Raw genomic sequence first — 18,066 nt, forward strand, 5'->3', positions numbered from 1 at the left:
CTAACCCATCAACACTCTTTCTTAACAAAAAAAAAAAAACCTGAGATATAAAAGTGCTTCCAACTGTCACCTCCTGTGCAGGATTTACATTTATAGGAAGGCTGTGATTGGTTGCTGCTGGAATGTGTGGCTCGGAGCGAAAACCTTCATAACCCCCGAGATATTCTTACATTTCTGGATGACTTTCTGTATCCGGGATAATGGATAAATCTAGGGGTGAGACCCCCCAGGGGGGACACAGCTGACAATAAAGATCTGTCGGGGGGTCTAACCCCTCATTACTCTTTCATAGCCATAAAAATACATTTTGTCTATAGATGAACTTCAATGACTGGACGATGAGCCGGAAATCCCCCTTCATTCCCATTATAAAATGCTGGGATTGTTTGACTGACAATTACTCCATCATGCAGCACTGCACACAGATGAATTGTATATATTTTTTGCTACACTGTGTTTTTGTTTACAAGTTTAAATCAATATTTATTCTTAGAAAAATAATTATAACCCCCAAATATTATATATATATATTTTTTTTGTTTTTTGCAAACTGAATTGCTCTTTATTGAAATCATCAATGTCCATGGTAACCCCTATACATGTCTCCATATGGGGGGGGGGGGAGGGGTGACCTGTCATCAGTGGGGTGGGAGGATCCAATGAAAGGGTGTCAGTTATTTTCTATCTATGAATATCCACAACACTTACCAATCCCGGTGTCGGTATTTCGGGGCGGTCCATTGGCTTTAGGGGCGGAACCGATACATGTAAGAAAGGCTCTGACGCAGCGGCGCACAAAAGCCCTCCCCCTCTTCATTTTGGGGGTCTTCTTGGTTGGGGTATCTGCAGGCGGCTCACTGATACCTCCTTCCATAGCTGATCTTCCTATGGGGGGTTTCTCTTTGGTGTTTTTCAGAGAAAAAATCTTTTTACATTTAAATTGGTTCATTATTAAGAATAATGAAAAACGCTTTAAACGTCCAACGATGAAATCCAATGAAATTCAATTCAAATCGAATCAAATCCAATGAAATCGCAGGAAATCTCTGAGCAGAGATAAAGACAGGTCTTCACTGGTCAGCGTCAACACTTGTCTCACCGATCTCCCGCCGCTGCCGCTCCTTATATAGGCTCAGCCTACTCTGACTCCTCCCACTGGTCATGTGACCTTTTGTTTTTTTAAATCTGGCGATGACTCAGCAAAAAAATAACTGACATTTTTTCTTAAAGGAGCCTCGTCCTTGTTTGTGAGCTGTGTGAATTCAGGCTGTAGGCTCAGTATACGGATCTAATAGGGATACGGCTCCGGTAATAACCGGTTTTTCTGGAAGTGACAGTTATTTTCACTGACATTTAACCCTTACAGTCCCATGGCTGAAATAAAGATCTGTATTCCTATGATAAGACGGTGAATGGAGCCTCATAAACCCCTCCCCCGACATCAAATCTTCCCAATTATTTCATCATTCTTACTAAACTATTATTTTTACATGTTTAACCCTTTAACTGACAAACCATTTTTTTCCCTTTCAGCTTTTAACCCTTTCACTACCAAACTATATATTTCATTGTTTTTTAACCCTTTAACTGCAAAACCAATGTTTCCCCTCCTTTTATTTATTAACCCTTTCACTGCCAAATCTTTTTTTCCCCTTCCAGCTTGTAACCCTTCCACTACCACACTATATATTTCATTTATTTTAAACCTTTAGCTGTAAAACCAATGTCCCCCCCCCCCCCCCCGTTCATTTATTAACCCTTTCACTGCCAAATCTTTTTTTTTTTTTGCCTTTCAGTTTTTAACCCTTTCACTACCAAACAATATATTTCTTTTTTTTAACCCTTTAACTGTAAAACCAATGTTTTCCCCCATTCATTTATTAACCCTTTCACTGCCAAACCAAATAACCCCCTCCACACACACTTGAACCCTTTCATTGACAAATCTTTTTTTTCCTTTCAGCTTTTAACCCTTTCACTACCAAACTATAGATTTAATTTTTTTTTAAGTTTTAACTGTAAAACCAACATTTTCCCACCCTTTCATTTATTAACCCTTTCACTGCCAAACCAAGTAACCCCCTCCACACACACACACTTTAACCCTTTTACTGCCAAATCTTTTTTTTTCATATGTTAACCACTTCTGGACCAGAAGATTTTGCTGCTTAACCACTTAAGCCCCGGAGGATTTGGCTGCTAAAGGACCAGGGGTTTTTTTGCGATTTTTTACTGCGTGACTTTAACGGACAATTGCGCGGTCGTGCGACGCTGTACCTAAACGAATTTGGTGTCCTTTTTTTCCCACAAACAGAGCTTTCTTTTGGTGGTATTTGATCACCTGTGCGATTTTTTGATCACGCGCTATAAACAAAAAAAGAGCGTAAATTTTGCAAAAATAACAATATTTTTCACATTTTTTTATATGAAATTCCCCCAAAAAAAAAGTAAAAATCAAAATTTTTTAACATTTTTCTGCCAATTTGTTTTATGCTACCTATGTTTGGTAAAAAAAATCGCAAAAAGCGTATTTTGATTGGTTTGCGCAAAAGTTATCGCGTTTACTAACAAAGGGAAAGATTTTTGTCATTTTTGGTGTTTTTTTTTTTTAACGCGTAATGGCGGCGATCTGCGATTTTTTTTCGGTACTGCGACATTGCGGCGGACAGATCGGACCCTTGACTGACATTTTTGACACTTTTGGGGGTACCAGTGACATTACTGCAGTAATCAGTGCTATACATATGCACTGTTACTGCAAAAATGACACTGGCAGGGAAGGGGTTAACTTTATTGGACAGGGAGGGGTTAAGTGTGTCCTAGGGGCGTGCTTTCTACTGTGCAGGGACATTCCTATTGGTGTAAAAGCAAAGATCAACCGTTCTACATAGTAGAACGGTCAGATCTTCACTTTTACACAGGGAGAACTGACAGGCAGCTTGTTTACACAAGCTGCTCTGTCTTTCTCCCTTCACAGGAGCGATCGTAGTGTGACTGGCGGACATCGAGTCCGCCGGTCACACGCACTGACTTGCCTGTGAACGAGCCGCGGCGGGCGCGCGCCTCGGCGGGCGCGCGCCCGCCCGCGATAGGCTCGCAAGTCAGTGACAGGCGAGTGACGTACCGATACGTCACTCTGCCTGGCCGGGGCTGACCGCCGCAGTATATAGTCGTGCGGCGGTCGGCAACCGGTTAATGACCAGGCCATATTTTGCGATTCGGCACTGCGTTATTTTAACGGACAATTGCGCGGTTGTGCGATGCTGTGCCCAAACTAAATTGACGTCCTTCTTTCCCCACAAAGAGAGATTTCTTTTGGTGGTATTTGATCACCTGTGCCATTTTTATTTTTTGCACTATAAACAAAAAAAGAGCGACAATTCCGAAAAAAAACAGAAAAAAAATATATATATATATTGTTTTTTTTTTTTTTTTTTTCACTTTCTGCTATATAACATTCCCAAAAAAAAAAAAAAAAATTAATTACTCCTTTATTATCAGATATTTGGATTGTGTTTGCTGCCACTGATTATTTCACTGATTTCTATAATGACTCCGGACTTCTTATTTATTATACAAATCAGTGAAATAATCCGATGATTACATTCAGTGGCAGCAAACACAAATCCGAATATCTCACCCACTTCTGGACCGGAAGGATTTTCCCCCTTAACCACTTAAGCCCCGGAGGATTTGGCTGCTAAACGACCAGAGGGTATTTTGCGATTCGGCACTGCGTGACTTTAACGTACAATTGCGCGGTCGTGCGACGCTGTACCTAAACGAATTTGGCGTCCTTTTTTTCCCACAAACAGAGCTTTCTTTTGGCGGTATTTGATCACCTGTGCGATTTTTTGATCACGCGCTATAAACAAAAAAAGAGCGTAAATTTTGCAAAAATAGCAATATTTTTCCCTTTTTTTTATATGAAATTCCCCCAAAAAAAAATGTAAAAATCAAAATTTTTTAATATTTTCGGCCAATTTGTTTTATGCTACCTATGTTTGGTAAAAAAAATCGCAAAAAGCGTATTTTGATTGGTTTGCGCAAAAGTTATTGCGTTTACTAACAAAGGGAAAGATTTTTGTCATTTTTGTTGTTTTTTTTTTTAACGCGTAATGGCGGCGATCTGCGATTTTTTTTGCGGTACTGCGACATTGCGGCGGAAAGATCGGACCCTTGACTGACATTTTTGACACTTTTGGGGTTACCAGTGACATTTCTACAGTAATCAGTGCTATATATATGCACTGTTACTGTAAAAATACACTGGTAGTGAAGGGGTTAACTTTATTTGAGAGGGAGGGGCTGTGTGTGTCCCTAGGGGCGTGATTCTAACTGTGATTGGCTGTGGCTTCAACTGTATGCAGAGTGATCAATGGATCTACATAGTAGATCCATGTGATCAGCTCTCATACAGAGAGGAGAATGACAGGCAGCTTGTTTACACAAGCTGCCTGACTTTCTCCCTCTCCCCCGCCGATCGCAGAGTGGCCGGCGGCGATCGGGTCCGCCGGTCACACGCGCGGGGGGGTCCGTGACCACGCGGGAGCGGGAGCGCGCCTCCGGCGGCGCGCGCTCGCTCCCTAAACCCTCACAGGCGAGCGACGTAGACCTACGTCACTTTGCCTGTGAGGGGCTGACCGCCGCCGTAGATAGTCGTGCGGCGGTCGGCAAGTGGTTAATGACCAGGCCATTTTTTTCCGATTCAGCACTACGTTACTTTAACCGACAATTGCGCGGTCGTGTGACGCTGTACCCAAATAAAATTGATGTCCTTTTTTTCCCATAATTATGGTATTTTATCACCTCTGCAATTTTTATTTTTTGTGCTATAAACAAAAAAAGAGCGACAATTCTGAAAAAATATATATATATATTTTTTTCACATTCTGCTATATAACATTCCCCCAAAAAATTGAAAAATCAAAATTTTTTAACATTTTAGGCCAATGTTTTTGGTAAAAAAAAAAAAAAAATTGCAATAAGCGTATTTTGATTGGTTTGCGCAAAAGTTATCGTGTCTACAAACTACGGGAAAGATTTCTGTCATTTTTATTGTTTTTTTCTTTGTTTTGCTTTTACTAGTAATGGCGGCGATCAGCGATTTTTAGCTGGACTGCGACAGATCGGACCTCTAACTAACATTTTTGACACTTTAGGGGGGGACCAGTGACATTACTACAGTAATCAGTGCTAAAAAATATGCACTGTCACTGTACTAATGACACTGGCAGGGAAGGGTTTAACCCTGTGAGTGATCAAAAGGTTAAGTGTGAGCCAAGGGGAGTGATTCTAACTGTATGGGGGCGTGGCTTGTGAGATGACCATAGAGACCTGTGTTCCTATATAGAAGGCGCTCTGTGATCATTCCAGGGAGAAGAATGGTCAGCTGTGATTACAACATCCGACCGTCCTTCTCTCTCAGCGGGGAGCGATCGCGGGTGTCAATCGGAGCCGCCTGCCCTGTGCATCGGAGTACCCGCTGAAGATTGGGGGCGCTCACCCCATAGCCTCCTGAGAGCGAGCGAGGTAGACCTATGTGGCTTTGCCCAAGATTGATCTAGGCGATCGATAACTGGCTAGAGATCAAATCTTCTCATTTCTTTCCCGTTTCTCTTTTATTTCATCATTCTTACAATCCAATTATTTATCCCTTTTTAACCCTTTAACCACCTGCCGACCGTATACTGTATATATATATCAGCAAGCTGGCTCTCCCAGGCAAAACCACGTATCGGTACATCATTTGCCTGGGAGGAGCTAGGGGGCGAGCGCGGCGCTCTCCCGCCCCCCGATCGTCAGCAGGGAAGCTAATGCGTGTCTCCGATTGCCGCCTGACACTCTCGATTGCTCCCTGCTGACAGAGGACGGTCGGCTGATGGAAACACAGCCGTCCATCCTTCTCCCTCGGATGATCACAGATGTCATGTGATCCTTCTATATAGGAACTCAGGTCTCTATGGTCATTTCACAAGCCACGCCCCCCCCAGTTAGAATCACTCCCCTAGGCTCACATTTAACCCCTTGATCACTCACAATGTTAACCCCTTCCCTGCCAGTGTCATTAGTACAGTGACAGTGCATATTTTTAGCACTGATTACTGCAGTAATGTCACTGGTACCCCCAAAAGTGTCAAAAATGTCAGTCAAGGGTCCGATCTGTCCGCCGCAATGTCGCAGTCCCACAAAAAAAAAATCGCAGATCGCCGCCATTACTAGTAAATAAAAAAAAACAATACAAATTACATAAATCTTTCCCCTAGTTTGTAGATGCGATAACTTTTGCACAAACCAATCAAAATACGCTTATTGCGATTTTTGTTACCAAAAATATGTAGCAGAAAACAAATTGGCCTAAAATGTTAAAAAAAAAAATTTAATTTAAAATTTTTCTTTTTTTAGGGAATGTCCTATAGCAGAATGTGAAAAATATTGTTTTTTTTTGTTTTTGCAAAATTGTCGCTCATTTTTTTGTTTATAGCGCAAAAAATAAAAATCGCAGAGGTGATCAAATACCACCAAAAGAAATACATTTTGGCCTAAATATATGACAAAAATTTAATATATTGGATATTTTTTAACTGTCAAAGTAGAAAAATATTGTTATTTTTTTTTAAATTTACGCTTTTTTTTAATTAATATCGCAAAAAATGAAAAGCGCACAGGTGATCAAATACCACCAAAAGAAAGCTCTGTTTGTGGGAAAAAAAAAGACATAAATTTAGTTTGGGTACGGCGTTGCATGACCACGCAATTGTCAGTTAAAGTCACGCAGTGCCAAGTTGCAAAAAAGTGGCCTGGACGTACAGCAGGAAAATCCTCTGGTGGTAAAGTGGTTAATGGACAATTGCACGGTCGTGCGACGCTGTACCCAAATAAAATTGACGTCCTTTTTTTCCCACAAACAGAGCTTTAGCTACATGTCTGTGACAAAAAAATTCTCAATCAGCGTATTTTTAACCGCTTTAAGACCGGAAGATTTTACCCCATTCCTGACCAGGCCATATTTTGTGATTCGGCACTGCGTGAATTTAACTGACAATTGCGCGGTCGTGCGACGCTGTACCCAAACGAAATTGACGTCCTTTTTTCCCCACAAACAGAGCTTTCTTTTGGAGGTATTTGATCACCTGTGCGATTTTTATTTTTTGCGCTATAAACAAAATAAAGAGCGACAATTCTGAAAAAATAACAATATTTTTCACATTTTTTTATATGAAATTCCCCCCAAAAAATGTAAAAATCAAAATTTTTTAACATTTTTGGCCAATTTGTTTTCTGCTACCTATGTTTGGTAAAAGAAAATAAGCGTATTTTGATTGGTTTGCGCAAAAGTTGTCGCAGCTACTAACTACGGGGAAATTTATGTCATTTTTATTGTTTTGTTTTTTTTTAACTAGTAATGGCGGCGATCTGCGATTTTTTTTTTTTGCGGGACTGCGACATTGCGACGGACAGATCGGACCCTTGACTGACACTTTTGGGGGTACCAGTGACATTACTGCAGTAATCAGTGCTATACATATGCACTGTCACTGTAAAAATGACACTGGCAGGGAAGGGGTAAACTGTATTGGAGAGGGAGGGGTTAATGTATGCCTGGTGCTTACTGACGTGTGTGGGGGGAGGGGACTGAGTGACACAGGGACAGATCGCATGTTGAGCTATGCTGAATCCTGTAATCTGACCCTGTCTGTCACTTAGGAGATCCGCCCCCTCTGTTTACACAAGTGGGCGGATCTCCACACTCGATCCCCGACGATCGGGGAAGAGCGGCGGTGATCACCGCCTCTCCTCCCCTGGCCCGACTCCCGCTGTGTCTGAAAACAGCGGGAGCGAGCCTCCGGTGGCGGGGCGCGCGCGCCGCCCACAAGGGGAGGAGTCCAGCGATGTAGGTTTACCATCACTGGACGATAACGAGCTACTTTGCCGCAGTACAGTCAATGTGAGCGGTCGGCAAGTGGTTAAAATAACGCAGTGCCGAAACACAAAATAGGGCCGGGTCATTAGGGGGGAAAATCCTTCCGGTACAGAAATGGTTAACTGGCAAAACATTTTTTCCTCCTTTCAGCTGTTAACCCTTTCACTACCAAACAATATATATATATTTTTTAAACTTTTAACTGTAAAACCAACGTCCCTCCCCCCCTTTCGTTTATTGTCATGTGACTCGTTAGTGTTACAAGATCTCAGGTGTGAATGGGGAGCAGGTGTGTTACATTTGGTGTTATCGCTCTCACTCTCTCATACTGGTCACTGGAAGTTCAACATGGCACCTCATGGCAAAGAACTCTCTGAGGATCTGAAAAAAAGAATTGTTGCCCTACATAAAGATGGCCTAGGCCAGTGATGGAGAACCTTGGCACCCCAGATGTTTTGGAACTACATTTCCCATGATGCTCATGTACTCTGCAGTGTAGTTGAGCATCATGGGAAATGTAGTTCCAAAACATCTGGGGTGCCAAGGTTCTCCATCACTGGCCTAGGCTATGAGAAGATTGCCAAGACCCTGAAACTGAGCTGCAGCACGGTGGCCAAGACCATACAGTGGTTTACCAGGACAGGTTCCACTCAGGACAGGTTTTCTGTTTTCTCAAGTTTTGTTGAGAAAATAAACATTCCCCTCTAGGTGATCTCTGTACATTACAACGATTGAAACAACCGTTGCAGATTCCTACCTTTTGCTATTCTGAAGAAATCCCTGTGTGTTCCTCTGTGCTAAGTGGATCTAATGGGAGTGGTTTCACAATTATCAATCAGCTGTGCAGTTGCAGGGCTCAAATGAGGAAAGCTGCTGGGCCTGCATCCCTTTAGACGTGTTCCTATTGGGAGTATCTCACTAAAATGACATTTTTGTTGCAGGGGATGCCAGAAATCTGACTTGTATCTTAGTGCAGACTTCTGGGAAAATTGGTGAGCCAATCACACAAGCAGGAAATTATGTTTCTGGGGGGTGTGGCCAGTATACATTCTGTGTACAGAGCGCCTCCAGGTGGCCATATTGCATTTTCAGAAAATGACAGCGCTTGCAGATTGAAAAGGAAAGGTCATTTTTAATAACATCCAATTACAATATGATTTGTGTCACATTTATATACGCTATGTTATTTTTTCTTTATTTGCTATTTTCTTCCCCATAAAAGTGGATTTACACTTTGAAGGATCCTTGGTGTGTCGGTGGCTTTTGGTTCCAGTCTCCAGCTGGCAGTTGCGGCAGCACCGGGTTACTTCTTGCCTTTTACAGGAAAGTGTGCGAATTTTATAAATGACGAACAAAACGTGTACAATATGTAAAACACTACGGAAATTATTAGTGACATGAATAAGTGAGTAATAAGTAAAATATTTATATATTGATTTTATTGTGATGATATTTTTGGATTTGTGCTCACATATCCCGTTTCATATTCATCATCTAGACAGGAAATGATGTCACTTCCTGTGCACCATACTATTCTATTTACAAATCTTCAGCAGTTCGGCCTTCTGCTCGCCGTCTTCCTTCTCCGTCTGCTTTATCGTCTCTTTGATCCACTCCAGATAATTCCTCACTCTGGTGTACATTCCGAATTTGCCACATTCAAGGCCCCAGGAGACAATCCCTCCAAGATATAATCTATTGTCCTTAACTTCTTCGGACAGATACCTGAACATGAGCGGACCGCCACTGTCACCTTGACAGCTATCTTTACCGCCTCCACCTGCGCAGATCATGTTATCGGTAAAGACTTGGTCGGTGACTACCGATTTCTTGCAAATCAGTTTTGCGGACAGAAACGAGAGCATACCGCAGAGCTGCGGTTATCACTCTATTCGATGTCCTTCCCCAGCCTGCCACATACCCGACTTCATCTATATCTGGGGAGGAGTCCGCTATATTTTCCGGCAGACATACCGGACATATACAGGGACCCATTTCAATCCTACGACTCAGCTGGACGAGGGCAACGTCATTGTCATAATTCTCTCTTTTATCGTTACTTCCTGGGATCCATCTGGGGTGGATAATGACCTTCTTGGCCATCACCTCCACTCCTCTACTGTGGAGGACATCACCGACGAGTAAACTGGGTTGGTCATGGTCTTGGACCACGTGGGCAGCTGTGAGGACCCATTGATCGGATATGAGTGATCCCCCTCCGATGTCTCCTGATGGAAAATGGACGATCCATGGGAAGTACCCGTTCTCTGCTGGAGAGCCACCATATATTCTGGAATGGAGCTGCAAGGTGGTTTTGCCACAGACTGGGAATAAAAAGTAGACAGATATTAAAGAGTTCTTAACCACTTTACCACCGGAGGATTTTCCTGCTTTACGCCCAGGCCACTTTCTGCGATTCGGCACTGTGCGACTTTAACTGACAATTGCGTGGTCATGCAACGCCGTACCCAAAGAAAATTTACGTCCTTTTTTTCCCACAAACAGAGCTTTCATTTGGTGGTATTTGATCACCTCTGCGCTTTTCATTTTTTGCGATATTAATAAAAAAAAGCGACAATTTTGAAAAAATAACAATATTTTTCTACTTTGACAGTTAAAAAATATCCAATATATTCAATGTTTGTCATATATTTAGGCCAAAATGTATTTAGCTACATGTCTTTGACAAAAAAATTCTCAATAAGCGTATTTTGATTGGTTAGCGTACAAGTTATCGCAGCTACTAACTAAAGATTTATGTCATTTTTATTGTTTTTTTTTTTAACTAGTAATGGCGGCGATCTGAGATTTTTTTTTTTTTTTTTTTGCGGGACTGTGACATTGCGGCGAACAGATCGGACCCTTGACTGACATTTTTGACACTTTTGGGGGTACCAGTGACATTACTACAGTAATCAGTCCTTTAAATATGCTCTGTCACTGTACTAATGACACTGGCAGGGAAGGGGTTAACTTTTATTGGAGAGGGAGGGGTTAATGTATGCCTGGTGCTTACTGACGTGTGTGGGGGGAGGGGACTGTGTGACACAGGGACTGATTGCAGGTTGAGCTATGCTGAATCCTACAATCTGACCCTGTCTGTCACTTAGGAGATCCGCCCGCTTTGTTTACACAAGTGGGCGGATCTCCTCACTCGATCCCTGACGATCGGGGAAGAGCGGCGGTCATCGCCGCCGCTCCTCCCCTGGCCCGACTACCGCTGTGTCTGAATACAGCGGGAGCGAGCCTCCGGCAGCGCGCGAGCGCCGCCCACAAGGGGAGGAGTCCAGTGACGTAGGTCTACGTCGCTGGACGATAATGAGCCACTTTGCCGCAGTACTCTCCATGTGAGTGGTCGGCAAGTGGTTAATCAAAGTTTTTAAAAAAAAGCAATAAATTCAAATAAAATCATTAATGTCATATCTATGACCCTAAGCAGGCAATTACCATCGGTGCAATGCATATAACTCAAGGATTTCTAACCAACCAATAGAATGGAAGTCAAATATATTTGTGGTGGCACAAGGTGAATTATCACACTATGGGGTATATTTGCTAAAGGCGAATAAACTGTGCACTTTGGAAAATGCAGCTATTCCAGAGTTTAGTAAATGAGATAATGCTTGATTTGACAAAGAATACCCAATCCCATGCAAGGAAAATTTAAAAAATTGCATTTTTGTTTGCATGCCATTGGATGATGGAAATCAGCAGAGCTTCTGCTCATTTGCTAAGCACTGGAGCAACTGTCCTTGTAGTGTGCAACTTTGAGATGTTTGGGAAGTTGAAGGGGTTCTTTCCATGCAGGCATTGTAAGGTATGCAGAAATTCTAAAACCTTCAGAACTGCATCCTCTAAATCTAGAGTCACCTCGAGGTCCTATCAGATCAAAGATTTCATTACATGAAAAGGCCTTCAAAAAATACAAGACTGAGGGGTCATTGGCAGCATTTAAGCATTACAAAGAGTGTAATAAGAAATGTAAAGATGAAATCAGGGCGGCTAAAATAGAACACGAGAGACATATAGCGGAGGAGAGTAAAAAGAACCCCAAGAAGTTCTTTAAGTATATAAATAGTAGGAAAGCGAGGCCAGAACACATTGGCCCCATAAAAGATGACAAAGGAAATATGGCCACTGAGGACAGGGAAAAGGCGGAAGTGTTAAATAATTTCTTCTCTTCAGTCTTCACAAAAGAATCGGGGGGCTACACTAACCCAGCTTGTAAGGCCGAATTAAATAATACACCTCAGGAAATACCGCCATGGCTAACAGAAGATAGACTTAAAACTAAACTAGAGAAACTTAACATAAATAAATCACCGGGACCGGATGGCTTGCACCCGAGGGTTATTAAAGAGCTCAGCCAGGTGATTGCCAGACCATTATTCTTGATCTTTAAGGATAGTTTACAGATGGGTATGGTGCCAGCTGATTGGAAAAAAGCCAACGTGGTACCAATATTTAAAAAGGGGCCGAGATATATCCCAGGTAACTATAGGCCGGTCAGCCTAACATCTGTAGTCTGCAAAATATTGGAGGGGATGTTAAGGGATCACATACAAGACTTTAGTAATGAAAACGGTATTATAAGTAGTAATCAGCATGGATTCATGAAATATCGTTCTTGCCAAACCAATCTATTAACCTTCTACGATGAAGTGAGCTGCCACCTAGATAAAGGTAAGCCTGTGGATGTGGTGTATCTGGATAAAGGAAGGTCTGTGGATGTGGTGTATCTGGATAAAGGAAGGCCGGTGGATGTGGTTTATCTGGACTTTGCAAAGGCCTTTGACACCGTTCCCCGCAAACGCTTACTGTACAAACTAAGGAAGGTAGGTATGGACCATAAGGTGAGTACCTGGATAGAGAACTGGCTCCAGGGGAGAGTACAGAGGGTGGTGATTAATGGGGAGTACTCGGATTGGGCGGGTGTGGAAAGTGGGGTCCCCCAGGGTTCTGTCCTGGGACCAATCCTGTTTAATTTATTCATAAATGATCTAGAGGAGGGGATATCTAGTACAATCTCAGTATTTGCAGATGATACTAAATTAGGCATGCCAATATCTTCTATGCAGGATGTGGAAACCTTGCAAGCGGACCTGAACAAAATAATGGGGTGGGCAACTACATGGCAGATGAGGTTTAATGTTGAAAAATGTAAAGTAATGCACTTGAGGGCCAGAAACCAGAAAGCAAGCTACTCACTAGGGGGGGAACCTCTGGGTGAGTCTAGGATGGAAAAGGACCTGGGGGTACTGGTAGACAACAGGCTTGGCAGTGGCATGCAATGCCAAGCCGCTGCAAGCAAAGCCAACAGAATACTGGGATGTATAAAAAAGGGGATTCACTCCAGAAATAAAGAGATTATTCTCCCACTCTACAAGACTCTGGTCTGGTCACATCTGGAGTATGCTGTCCAGTTCTGGGCACCGGTCCTCAGGAAGGATGTGCTGGAACTGAAGAGAGTCCAGAGAAGGGCAACAAAAATAATTAGGGGAATGGAGGACATCAGCTATGAGGAAAGACTACAAGCACTGAACCTTTTCTCTCTGGAGAAGAGAGGATTGAGGGGGGATATGATATCAATGTACAAATACTGTACTGGTGACCCTAGCATAAGGAACAAACTATTCAGAGAAAGGAGATACAATAAGACACGTGGCCACTCACTAAAACTAGAGGAAAGGCGGTTTAACCTTAAGGAGTTCTTCACTGTAAGAGCGGTAAGGATGTGGAATTCTCTTCCACAAGCAGTCGTATCAGCAGGGAGCATTGATAGTTTCAAAAAACTGTTAGATGGGCACCTTAGAGACCACAACATACAGGGGTATACAATGTACAACATACAGGGGTATACAATGTACAACATACAGGGGTATACAATGTACAACATACAGGGGTATACAATGTACAACATACAGGGGTATACAATGTACGGTTAAAAGAAAACACACACACACATCATAGGTTGAACTGGATGGACTGATGTCTTTTTTCAACCTCACCAACTATGTAACTATGTAACTATGTTTGTAGCACCCTCCTAAGTAGGTGCTAGGTAAAATATAAAGTGGCCCTGTCTGCTTATCAGGAGGGCCTGCTCTGTCAGTTTAGTCTGTCACATGCTTCCAGGTGTGACTTATTGAGTCTGGGGAGCCTCCCCACTGTATCCAATGAGGGATCTTGTTGGACAGTGGAGTAAACCTAGCCAATAGCACACCAGGGTTTATGACTGTCCCAGTGGGAGGGTATTGCTGCAATGCATCCTGGGATTGGGAATAAATGCTGAGGGGACATGTGACAGTGTCTTTTGGCGGGAGCAGAGTCCCAGGAGGAGGTGGATGGATGTCTCTCCTCCTGCTGAAGTGAGGGAGTTGGTCCAGGTGGTCAGCCTAGGGACCAGGGGTTGAGCTGTGCTGCAGAGGATCCAGTGTGCTGACCAGCGAAGCTGCTGGGCAGAAGACTTCTGGAAAAACAGCATCATGAGTACTTAAGGATCTGCCCAGGGGTCTACCTAGGAGAGGGGACCACTCCAGAAAGGTCAAGGGGATCAAGGAGCCAGCTAATCCAGAGTGTTACAGTGAAAGGGGGTGCCACTGGAGTCCTCTTCCACTCCTCCATGACTACATGGATGTTAGAGACCTTTCGCTCCTCCACCTTCTGTTTGAGGATGCCCCATAGATGCTCAATAGGGTTTAGGTCTAGAGATATACCTGTACTTGGCCAGTCCATCATCTTTACCCTCAGCTTCTTTATTAAGGCAGTGATCATTTTGGAGGAGTGTTTGGGGTTGTTATCATGTTGGAATACTGCCCTGCCCCCCAGTCTCTGAAGGGAGGGGATCATGCTCTGCTTCAGTATGTCACAGTACATGTTGGCATTCATGGTTCCCTCAATGATCTGTAGCTCCCCAGTGCCGGCAGCACTCATGCAGCCCCAGACCATGACACTCCCACCACAATGCTTGACTGTAGGAAGACACACTTGTCTTTGTACTCCTCACCTGGTTGCCGCCACACACACCTGACACCATCTGACACCAAATAAGTTTATCTTGGTCTCATCAGAGCACAGGAGATGGTTCCAGTAATCCATGTCCTTAGTCTGCTTGTCTTCAGCAAACTGTTTGTGGGCTTTCTTGTGCATCATCTTTAGAAGAGACTTCCTTCTGGGATGACAGCCATGCAGACCAATTTGATGCAGTGTTCGGCGTATGGTCTGAGCACTGACAGGCTGACCCCTCCCCCACCCCTTCAACCTCTGCAGCAATGCTGGCAGCACTCATACGTCTATTTGGCCTATTGGACACCGTGCTGCAGCTCAGTTTCAGGGTCTTGGCAATCTTCTTATAGCCTAGGCCATCTTTATGTAGAGCAACAATTCTTTTTTCAAATCCTCAGAGAGTTCTTTGCCATGAGGTGCCATGTTGAACTTCCAGTGACCAGTATGAGAGAGTGAGAGCGATAACACCAAAAATCCTAAATTCCATAATTCATTTAGGGAGTGGGCAAGAGAGGGTGGCTTCATCCCTACATACAGTGGGACCAGGGCAGGGTGGCTTCATCCCTACATACCGTGGGACCAAGGCAGGGTGGCTACGTCCCTACATACAGCGGGACCAAGGCAGGGTGGCTACATCCCTACATACAGTGGGACCAAGGCAGGGTGGCTACATCCCTACATACAGTGGGACCAAGGCAGGGTGGCTACTTCCCTACATACAGTGGGACCAAGGCAGGGTGGCTACATCCCTACATACAGCGGGACCAAGGCAGAGTGGCTACATCCCTACATACAGTGGGACCAAGGCAGGGTGGCTACGTCCCTACATACAGCGGGACCAAGGCAGAGTGGCTACATCCCTACATACAGCGGGACCAAGGCAGGGTGGCTACATGTTGGTATTGATTCAAGCCCATTCCAAAGTCAACCAGTGTAACGTCTTGGTTCATGTCTTTTCTTGCAAAGTTAAAAGCAAATCTGTGGTGTTTGAGATAGATGGGTAGATTCTTGCTGAATTTTTGAAGATGATGATCGATGAACTGGGATAGAATGAAAGGTCAATGAGTCAATCCCTGAAATAGCCCTGACAGGGGGGTTGTTTGTGATTTACATACCTTCAGGAGGAGACAAAATAATGGGGCTTTTGGATTCTCTATGGGGTAGTTCTATAATCTATAACAAGCCTTGACATAGGTCCTGTAGTACATTGGTTCCCAATCTTTTTGCGTCCAGGACCCAGTAAATTCTTCTAAAACTTTCTATACCCCAACAATCAAAATTAAAGTTCATGCCCCCGCAATAAAATGATTGGAATGCAAACATGTATTGAAATGTTGGAAGACTCTGGATGGGACTGGATGTCACTGCGGGGATGGGGGCTCTTGAGTGAATTCCGGGACTCTGCAGCAGATGTCAAAAAACGTACAAGAGTGGGGATCTGGCGCTCCATATGGTATACGTCTCTCAAATAAGCAGATGCTTAGGGGTAATAAAAGTCTACTAGTCCAATCAGAAGAATAAAAACACTAAAAAGAGGCAGCCATCCTCGGAGTGTGTCCAGGAACTCTGTAAGTCATATGGAAAGCAAGAGAAGAGGAGGCGCCAACTAAGTGTAGTATTAATATATCAGTATTTATTACACAAGTACCTCTCCATCCAGGATGGCAGAGGACTTCACACTAACCAGTTCAGGCTCACATCCTTCCCAGCACCCCCCCCCCCTTCTCTTGCTTTTCCCCATGCAGCAGATGTGGTGGACCTTTAGGTAATGAGGGTTATGGAGGGTGCTGAAGGGCACCATGGAAGTTTTTAAGGGCATTGTGGGACACAATTGGAGGTTGTCAGCACTATGGAGGACTGAAAGCTCCGCAGTAGGCTGTGGGAGGTTGGGGGGGGGGGGGCACTGTGGAGGCTGAAGGCTCTAAAGTGGCCTGGAGGTTGGAGAGCACTATGGGAGCTGGCAGGCACTGTGGGAGTTTAGAGATCTTCATCTTGGTGGAGTCCCAGGACACATTAAGCTGCAGCCTGGATGTTGGCCATGGCCCAGTGGTTGAGAACCATTGCTCTAGTGCATAGCATTGTGATTCTGAGAACATCTACCCTGAAGAAGGAGGGGGGGGGGGGCTCTTCCTCTGAAATGTCTTGGTTTTGTTTGATGTTCTTTACTGATAAACATTTTTAAGCAGACCTTTGAGTAATGTAAACCTTTGCCCTAGGGGCTCCTCAGTACCCATCTAAGACTTGTGAGGTGTGACATTTCCCTCCTACTACACGTTTTCTCCCTCCCACTTCAAATCCCCCCTCCCAGCACACATTTCCCCCCAAATTTCCCCTCCTAGCAGGAATCTTCTTCCCTCCATCCCAACACAAATCCCCCTAAATTACCTTAGAACTCCCCGTCCCTAATTTCCCCTCCCAGAAAAATACTTACCCCCTATCATTGCCAGGGCAAGGTCATCCAGTGCCCAGGACAAAGATTCCAAACTGCGCCCCCCCCTTTCCCTTTGGGTTAGGGTGGGGGCGCCCCATCCCTGCAATAAACCATTGCGCCCAGGGCAGCCGTGCCCTCCTGTCCACCCCTTGTCCCGGCCCTGCCGCCCAAATTCCACTTACCCCCCAATCTCCTTGTGGCACCACGCCACCTCATATGATACCACAGTTCCCAGGGCAGCCGTCCCTCCTGCCCACCCCTTTGTGCCGGCCCTGAGTACAGAGTGTTTTGATTGGACCAGGTATCATGTGATATCTGTAGGCCAACCACAGCATAGGCAGCACAGCTGTTATGAACGACTGTATTTTTCACCAGGCCCCAAGTGTCAGGATCCACTGTGTCCATTGGTCACGGGGAGGGGGGATGGGGAGGCACTGCATGCCTCAGGGGGGGTGCTCAGCATGCTCCTAAACCCGGAGCAGGCACATGACGTACATGTAGATGATTGTGCCTGAACTTGCTGCCCCACCGCAGGATGTGTTCTGTGGCGGGTAAGCAAGTGGTTTATGGAGGACCCTTACTTACAACCCCCCCAATTTCCCCCTAAGCTCCAAACTCCCTGAGGCGCCCCCCCCCCCCCACATCACATGATACCACAGTGCCCAGGGCAGCTGTCCCTTTTGCCCACCCCTTGTCCCGGCCCTGG

General features: G+C 44.4%; 1 pseudogene across 1 annotated transcript; it reads right to left on the reverse strand.

The window, feature by feature from the left end:
- Positions 1-9,341: 9,341 nt before the first annotated feature.
- LOC309563264 (complement C1s subcomponent-like) lies at positions 9,342-17,765 on the reverse strand (annotated as a pseudogene). The gene is made up of 3 exons: positions 17,688-17,765; positions 15,798-15,969; positions 9,342-10,248 (listed from the first exon to the last, which is right to left on the reverse strand). The product of its transcript is annotated as a complement C1s subcomponent-like (transcript).
- Between the last annotated feature and the right edge of the window lie 301 nt (positions 17,766-18,066).

The sequence above is a fragment of the Pelophylax lessonae genome, assembly GCF_965119305.1.
Source record: "Pelophylax lessonae genome assembly, chromosome: 9".
Taxonomy (NCBI): domain Eukaryota; kingdom Metazoa; phylum Chordata; class Amphibia; order Anura; family Ranidae; genus Pelophylax; species Pelophylax lessonae.